At 30.4% G+C, this 9614-nt stretch overlaps 1 long non-coding RNA gene across 1 annotated transcript; it reads left to right on the top strand.

The window, feature by feature from the left end:
• The first annotated feature begins 6284 nt into the window (after positions 1–6284).
• Positions 6285–6978, top strand: LOC139907362 (uncharacterized). Its single transcript, XR_011783914.1, has 2 exons — positions 6285–6357; positions 6527–6978. It is a non-coding gene; the product is annotated as an uncharacterized lncRNA (long non-coding RNA).
• The last annotated feature ends 2636 nt before the right edge of the window (positions 6979–9614 follow it).

Raw genomic sequence — 9614 nt, 5'->3', positions numbered from 1 at the left:
TGTTGTCAGGGAATATTATGTTTTAAATTAAATCTCGTTAGCTATTAATACTTATCGCTTATTAGTTATGAGTAAAAACTCTAATGTTTCAATATTGTACGGATGGTTAACGCTATGCTTATGCAATTTTGTTAAGACGATAAATGAAACATTTTGGCTGAATAATTTACATTTCAAACATGGGGTAAATGTACCGTATCGAGAATGAATACGGTTATTCGAGAATTGAATAATACTAACTGAATGTTATTTATTTTTGTATTTCGAAAAATGCAAAGGAAACAAAAAAAAAATATTAAAATTAATAGATGTTATAGCAAACACTACATACAATTTAAAATAAACAAAAATATTTTTACCCGATTCTAGCGAAAAATTTATGATTTCTTTTAATTAAGAAAGAAATAAAGGATAAATGGTTATTGCAAGCTGTATACAATTTCGTCAAATGATAGAGGAAATATTTTGGCTTAGTAACTTATGTTTAAAAATAAAATATTTGAATAGGAAATAATATTTTATACTTATTAGTTATTTTAAGCTTGAATAATATCCTTCTTCATTTGGAAAAAACCCTAAAGCAGGACAGTTATGAGACATTTTGGAGACTATTTTGAATGATTTATTTCAATCACGTATATAATATCTGGGCGATACAAAATTAAATAAGTGAACATATAATATAAGTAAACATAACGACCTCTTCATTCAAAATTATAATACGTCATAGCTCATATGGACGTCATACATAAAGATATTATATTATTATAAAAGTATAAAGCATTGTGTGATCACTTCATGGTTTCTTTCCCTATGATCATAAATTTCATTGATTTACTACCTCCGACAATAACTGACATTAAATGCTGCGACGACAGCCCCCTTAAGCGATCTATAGTTATTTAGGGTCACGGCGTTACTTCTCTAACACAAAAATATTATACATATTTTGTTGTCAGCTTGTTTTGAAATTTCAAAATTAACAAATTTTTTGGAAAAAAATTCCAAAAAATTCACAGTGATTCTCGGAAAATTACATTTTTTTGAAACTAATTTAAAAAATCTACAGATATATACAAAAAATTATATTTTTACGTTAAAAAAATTCAAAAATTATCTTTTATTTTTTAATTTCAAAAATTGTTGTTCACAATAAGTAAAATGTTTTGGATAAATAATTCTAAATTATATTTTAATTATATAATTTTTTGAAAAAAAAATCAAATATCAATTCTTTTTTAAATTTCAAAATCCACAGCTGTTCACAATAATTATAAAGTTTTGGAACAAAATTTAAATATTAATTTTGAGAAGAAAAATTAAAAAAAAACCATTGGTATTCAAAGAAAATTAAATTTTGGAGAAAAAAAAATTTCAAAAATTAAATATTTTTGAAAAAAATTTGATGAATTAAATTAAATTTTGAGTATTAAATTTTTTGAGAAAAAAATTCAAATATTTAACTTTCTAGTAAAAAGCAAAAATTTCTATAATTTGTGGGGAGTATATACCTTCGAGACCCCCCCCGGACATCCGTTTCCCCTTTAACATTCACCGTCATAAAGTAGAAATCAGAAAGAGAAACCTTCCTTATAAGCCAAGCTAGGAATACGAATATCGAGATTCCTATCCGTTATCCATACTTCCAACTCCACATTGGGAAGGAATAGATTACATCCGGTGTTTTGATCAATATCTCATTTAAGGTGTATTCCTCGCTCCGGATTTTATCTCCAGTGAAGGATCGTTTGAAGTCTTTTCCTCAACTTTTCATCAAAGTAATAATCATACGAAGTATAATTTCTTTTCAATTATGGAAAGAGGATGATTGATATGTGAATGTTCAAGGATTTGCTACAGCTAAGTAATAAAAGCTAAACGTAAAATGCTCTATTCCCTATTATCATTCTTAAAGTTGTATTATTTTATTGCCACACGACACCACTCTCTGAAGCCTTGTATACAAACTAATCAGCTAAATAAACATCTCTTATGTCCCATTGGTAATCCAAAGTATGAATTTCTTTTTCCTCATCTGTTTTAATTATCATTTAACTCCTGAGTAGTTAACTTCCTTCCCTACTACATTTAATTATATTTAAAACCTGATTGAAGATTCGTGTGTGCTTATAAAAGACGTAACCCAGATAATTTTGTGCAGGTTAGAATTGTTGGACTCAGAGTAGAATTGAGGATCGAGTATTTCTTGCACATGTCCTGGTTTATTTCCTTCTGCCGCTTCTCCCCATTCACAGCTAATTGTAGCTGATCTAATAAAACAAAATAACAGCTTTGCCACTCTCCTCCAAAACATTCTTTAAATTCAAAATTCTCATAATACACATTATTTTCATCACACAATGTTACCACATTTTTTGTACCATTTGTATTTTTTTCTTAAAGTTCCTACACACTTTTAAGAATATGAAGAAGCAGTATTAGGTATATACAACACCCTAACATTAATCTACATTAAGCTAAAAGTAAAGGATATAATATTTGTATACAACACGTAGAGTGCCACTTTTTTAAATAAGACACGGATAGGGTTAACTCAATCTCTGACAACCATTTTATTATTTAGAGAAAGTAAAATTATTCTACCTACAAACTATCTACCTAGGCTTTGTTTATTTCTTGACTCATTATGAGCCAAAACTGAAATAAGGATAATTTTTTCATAACATATGAACACTGTTCATGGTTGACGTTTAAATATAAAAACATGCTGGAAATATTTTTGTGAAAATCAACCAGTAAGCTAAAATAATTGATGAAATAATTGTTTTTCGAATTATAGGAATAAATCCAAAACACAGTTTTTTAGTGACTTATTCGGAGTGTAGGCTTATAGATTTCAAGATTATACCTTAAAACTTTTCTGAATGATGTTTGACATCCACCACGTTTTTTATAGTGACGTCAAGGAGTATAAATGTTACTAGAAGTAGATATATATTACCTTCCTTGACTGTCAACAGAGGCGTCCTAAAGATGATATTTTGGAAAACGCTTGGTTTATGGAATTTCTTTGAAAAATAAATAAAAAAAAAATTTTTTTTTTTGGAAGCAAGATTCAAAAACTAAATTAAAAAAAAAAACAAAAAATCAAATATTTTATTGTTTGGAAATTAATTGATAAAATCTAATACTTTTCACACAAAAAATAAAAAAATCATAGTAATTTACAGAAAATTCAAATTTCTTAGATAAACATTAAATTTAAAAAAAGAATTTCAACTAATAAATTTTAGATGAAAACATTTAAAAAAAACAATAGCTTGTCAGGGATTTTTTTTTTTTTTTAAGAATACATCAAAAATGGAATTTTAAATATTAAATCTTTGAAGAAAATTTCAAAAAATAATTTCAATTACTCACAAAAAATGATGTTTAAAAAAAAAAAAAATTCGAAATCCAATAGCTATTCAACAAGAAATTCAAAAATTCCTAGTTATCCACAGAAAATCAAATTTTCGGAGAAAAAAAATCTGAAAAAATGCATTTTTGGACAAAAATTTCAAACATTACATTTTTTGCTTTGCTAAATAATTTTCCCGAATGAGGAAAGCAAATTTCTTATTTTTTAGGGTGTGGGTCCTTGGAAACAAGATATTAATTATTAATTGAACCCAATCGGACATGTTTTCCTCAATGTGTCCCCTCGGAGGTACTCGACACTCATAGATTTTTTTAAAAATTATGAATTTTTTTTTTACTCAACATACAAATTGGTAATAGATTAGATAATAGTTATTACTAATGATTAGGTAGAACCTGATAGAGTGAAATTTAAATACATCATACAGGATATTATTGAAAAGAAAAAAAAATCAATCTAACAACTTCAAGATTGTTTGGGAGGTGTCAAGCTTAATAGAAATACAAGGTTATACCATAACACGTGTAGAACTGATGTTTGACTTCCATCACACTTTTAATATTGACGTCATAGTAGATGAGTGGCTGCGTGTTTTGTCGAAATCTGCCTGTCTTGCTCAGTAGTCGGTACGATACATTCAATTGAAAATTCTAGCAATAGTGACGGCATAGACTATGAGTGGTTGCGTGTTTCCCAAAATCTGCCTGTCTAACCCAGCAGTCGGTACAATACATCAGATTGAAAATTCTAGCAACCCCAATTACAGGATGGTCTAACTTTGTATTTCTATTAACTTTGGACGTGTTTGAATTATTGAAAAATTCTTTTCTGATGAATAACTCCAGGAGTATTAATCGACGCTAAAATTGGTGCTATCATACATAAGAATGTCAAATTTGTACGGTTTATCCAAATCCAGTAACTGGAAGCGGATATAGTTAGAAAACACCAATATAGACCTTTGCAAAAATGGTCAAATACGAGTTACTTAATCCTCCATAATTTAAAAATAGGACTAGTTGAAATTTAAGTAAGTAACGTTACTTACTTCCCCCTTACAATGATACTCAACAAGTCCATACAGGAGGGAGTGGTGCCGTTTTACTGGAAATGCGCCAATATTATCCCAATACACAAAAAAGGAAGCCATAAGGATGTTCGTAATTATCGACCAATTTCCATCACAAGCCAGATCTCTCGACTAATGGAGAAGCTAATCAATTCTGAAGTGAAAACTTTTTTGACAAACACAATTGCATATCTTCCAGATATTATGGATGCCGAAGGGTTTCCACCTTCTCTTGTGTTACAAACCTGTCATCATTCGGGGATGATGTCGCTCGAAATAGGGACTCCTCACTGGACACATGTGTCTTATACTTTGACTTCAGCAAGGCGTTCGATAAGGTTCTGCATGGTGGGCTTGAACACAAACTATGCTGCATTGGGATGTGGGGGGGAACTATTGCAGTTTTAAAACCAGAAATATGAAGCTGATAAAGACATTTTATGCAGAATATGTTATGCCTATCTTAAAATACACTTCTCTGTTGTGGAATCCAATGTAAAGTAGGGAAATCAAAGCTCTTGAAAATGTACAGAAATGCTTATTAAGATGGTATGCGGTGGTATGTACTATGAGGTTAGTTTACATCTAGTCGGGCTTTTGTCGTTTGAAAAGAGGAGGAAACTTCAGGATGTGGTTATGATGCTTAAAGTTATTAATGGGCTGACTCATTGTAATATCAAGCCCAAAGTATGTAGTGAAGTGTACAAGACTAGGTAGTCCACCCATTTTTATTTAGTTCACCCAAACTAATTACCTCCAACATAGCTTTTTAGTCGAACTATATGGATATGGAACAGCCTCTTCGAAGAGGTGAGAAGAATGTCTACACTTTGCGGTTTTAAGATACTTTTAAAAAATAATCCATATCTACTTTAACTCCACACCACATTATATCATTTCATTTTACCATATTATTTCATTAGATTTTATGATACTGTTTTATTATATTTTATCATGGGTCGACAATATTGGACTTTTTTAGACACTAGTCGAAACCTACCGAATAAATAAAGTTTGGCATCTTTTTGTACAAAGGGATTATCCCTCTTAAACCTCAAAATGAAAAACTATCGAAAGAGAAACAAAGGAAATAAAAAAATCACACAGTATTTAAATACCAAAGTTAACTTTATTTAGTGTCTTGGCATTGGCAGGGGCGTCCACAGGGGTGGGCTGTAGACCTCCAAATGAAGGAATGTATTTTGTGGACATGGAAAATAAACTTTTGAATCTTCCTCCTCCTCCATTTTTTCTGCTTAGCAACAGTTTTGGTTCTTCACTTTACTATTAACAATTAGAGGGGAAGGGGAGATCGCATTAGTCAGGTAATTCGTTTTGGGTGAACACGTATGAAAATTCAATCTTTTCAATCATTTTTCAGGTAGTCACATGAAGGGGAGATTGCATTAACAAATTAATTCGTCTTGGATAGTTGGATAGTTCAAATAAACACTTATTGCTACAATTCAAATGAACACTTATATGAATTGAATCTGTTTAATAAAGGCAAATAGTGACATAGTAGAACTAATTTGACATACTACTTTGGTAATATTTTGAATTACCTATGGCTCATAAGCATTCTGTTCAAGCATTGGATATTACACAGGATAAAATTTATTTGGAGGTAAAGTAATTTTAAAGTTGTTTTGTTGTTGATGCATGGAATGAAGCGATCTTCACTTTAGGCAATCTAGGAGTAGGTTACTTTATTGACATATCATCAAACTTTTATTATTATCCCAAATGCGTCCGTTGAACGGGCAGGCTCATACAAGTATACAAAGAACCAGGTATTTTTTTTTTTTTTGAAAAATGGAAAGAGATACATACTTTAGTTATAAAATATAAGTTGTTTAGAATTATGAGTTTCGTACCTAAAATATTGTTTTATTCTCGTAAGAGGGTAAGTTTGTTTAGTCGCTAAAAAGTTAATTTGATTAAATTTTCCTTTTATTGGTTTGATGGAGTTACAATGATTAAGTCTAAGTAAATATTATAGTATCACGTTTACTCTATCTGACCTAGAATCTTTTGATGAAATCCATATACAGAATGTATATTTCTTTCTCCAGGAATCGCTTGGATACATACACACATTGAGTTCAAGAGAATAACTTCTCACGAGCGCGTTGTCTTTGAGCTACAACGATTCCATGATGATTTTTTACATTAAACAAGATTAATTCTCCGTGTCTCAAATTTTTTTAAAGATATGGGTTGTAGATTTAAAAATCCATCAAAAAAAATGAAAATCCAAAAAACGAATGATTATACTAACGAAAAAAGGGAGAACGTATATTGAATACGAATTAAAAAAGATAATTGGAAAGAGAATTAGCAAGTTAGTCTTAGTATAGATCTTCATTATGGTTGAAGGAGGAACATATTCCAAATATTTGGTTGTGTATCAACAACAAGTTCACTAAAATCTGTTGTTATGATGTCACCTATTTGATATAATAACTGTGTTTAACAAAATTGTTACTATCATTATAAACGAAAATAAAACTTGTTTAAATAACAATACCGTAATAAAATAATTAAAAATGGCACAAAAATACTTAGAGATGCATATTTTTTTTAAGTAGGTCATTTTTAGAGTATATATTGAATATTTTTCTATCGTATAAGCTACGATATTTTTCATCTCTATGTATTATGAATAAAAGGGCACTAAGAAAAGTGTCGTTTTTCATGATTTTTCTGCCTAAAAATGGAAAAAGATCGAGTTTAGAACAAGATGCAGAATCAATAAAAACCCTATAAAATCATAAGCAATACTTTTACATAAGTTTTATTAATCTTACTTTTAAATCGGGAATTGTTTTAAGGGTAAAATATGACTCTGAACCATTATAATCCCCTTTATTTAATCCCAGATATCTCCAAATTCAGATGACTGAGAGAAAAAATGAGATCAGTTTTGGATTCTACTCTTTTAGATAAATTTGATAATTGTTCCCCTGCGTTATCGTCAATTTCTAATTCCAAATTATTCTTACTAACCTTTGAAGATGCAATACATCGTTAGAATAAAACAATGGATAAACTGATATACTTTATTTTCGAGAACATAGCCCAACATAAGTATCTTAAATCAAATAAAGATTCTAAACAATATATTTCAAATTCTTAAATACCTGAAATCCTCCCATAAATTTTAATGTAATTTTGAACCAAATCTCCAAATTGTTGGGGTGCTATGAAGTATTTGAATATCTGAATATTTATCAAAGATAGAATCAATCTTTGGGCTTACTTGTAAATACTATTTAATTATACTCTTGACATATCACGTAAAAAATAATCCAATGAATGTGTTTTACTTCCTTGATGAATAAAATTAATAAAAGCCTGTCAACAGATACTTAATGCATACTCTGAGTCCTAATAAAGCCTCCGTTTGTATGTGGGTGTCCAAACCCGATTCTATAAGGTCACGAATGTGAATGAGAACAAGATAATTCATGATTCTTTAACATAGAAAAATCTTCCACACAAAACTTAAAAACCAATTCCAAAGTCAGAAGAATTGAGTCTATGACTATTCTTATGGAATCGACTCATTAAATCTATTTTTTAAAGCTTCAATGAGACAAATTATATTGTACTTGAGAATATTTACTATTTCAATGATTTGTAAGAAGTTTTACAGTCATTCAATTTCAGCCAAATATGCTTTGTTCTGTTTGATAACTTTTTGTCAACAAAAATTCAACTTGATAATGCCTTTCTCATAAAAGCCTTGTCCCTCCCTATTGCCAAAAAAACTCTGAAACCAATTTTCGAGTGGTATATTGAGACCAAATTTGTACTTCCAAGTGCGTTGACAAAGACAAGAACAGGTGGTGGTCACTTGGTGCCAGATCCTAACTGTAGGGGGGGGGGGGATGAATAAGACCTTCCCCATCCAATCTCCCGAAGCTTCTGGAGCGTCATCAACGATATATGCGGCCTGGCGTTGTCTTGATGATGTTTTGACCTCTTCTATTTACTAATACATGCCCTTCTGTGTCGTCTCCAGCTTCAAACGATCAAGCTGGTTGCAGTAGATGCATAATTGAGGAGGAACAAATATAAAATCGGAAGAATATCGAAGCTGTTTATACGTTATTGCAAATTTTCTTGGTCACATTTAACGTGTTTTTCCTTTTCAGATAGTAAAAATATAAAATATGTTAAATTTCTTCCTTTAAGACCACCACACTCGACACACGATAATTCACAACTGAACCGTCCAAGCGCAATACTATACTAAAAGTGTTTGTAGTATACATTCACACCTTCACAACGTCTTATTATTAGACATTCCCACACTCTAGTTTAACACATTGTCTCTCCTTTTGGCTGAAAGCCACACTTTTAATTAATCAAATTAAAAATTAAAAAAACCCCTTGAATATTTACTTTTTTCTTGTCAAACAGTTCATTGATTTAGCATATAAGCTTTTCTGGCTTTTACATTCTTTAAATGTCATTTTAAATGCATATGATCCCTTTATGACGGTGGATTATAATTATTTACATATTTAAAGGGCAATTAGCTATAAATAGCATAAAGATAACTACTACTAAACCATTGACACGCGACTAACCAGGAAGGTTAAAAAAGAATACAAGCAGACAGTACCTACCAGGTTCCTTCTAAAAGAAGAAATGTTGAACATATACATATACAGTTTAATCACGAAGTTACGTGTAATCATCCTTGTCAAAAAAAAAAAAGAAAAAAGTTTGGAAACGATCACGAACCTATTACAAGTTGCATACAACTCGAATAGAATTTGTTGCTGGAATTATATATTACATATTTAATACAGTTTTTGTATGGTCTTTACAGGTATCCACACTGTTGGGCCTAGGAGGCCCAAGAAACTTTGTGTGGGTGTCTCGTATGAATCAATTTAGGCTCAGACAGGAGTTCCAATAGTCGGGGGCTGGGGGAGAAAGATAAGGGTGTTTATTCTAGACACAAAATACATAAATTGTTTTTTGGATCTCAAAGAAAGTAAATAGAGTGTGTAATGTTAAATCAAAGATATCGGTGAAAATTGCAGTTTAGTTTGTCTCAGGTGCAAAAAAATAAAAAAAATGAACTTCCAATGAAATATCGGATTTGTAAATAGTATAGAGTTTGCCGACAGTTTCTCAGGGGAAATT

The sequence above is a fragment of the Lepeophtheirus salmonis genome, chromosome Z (genome assembly GCF_016086655.4).
Source record: "Lepeophtheirus salmonis chromosome Z, UVic_Lsal_1.4, whole genome shotgun sequence".
Classification (NCBI taxonomy): Eukaryota; Metazoa; Arthropoda; class Copepoda; order Siphonostomatoida; family Caligidae; genus Lepeophtheirus; species Lepeophtheirus salmonis.
The sequence above is the reverse complement of the archived record's forward strand: the minus strand, read 5'-3'. Positions and strand labels throughout refer to the sequence as shown.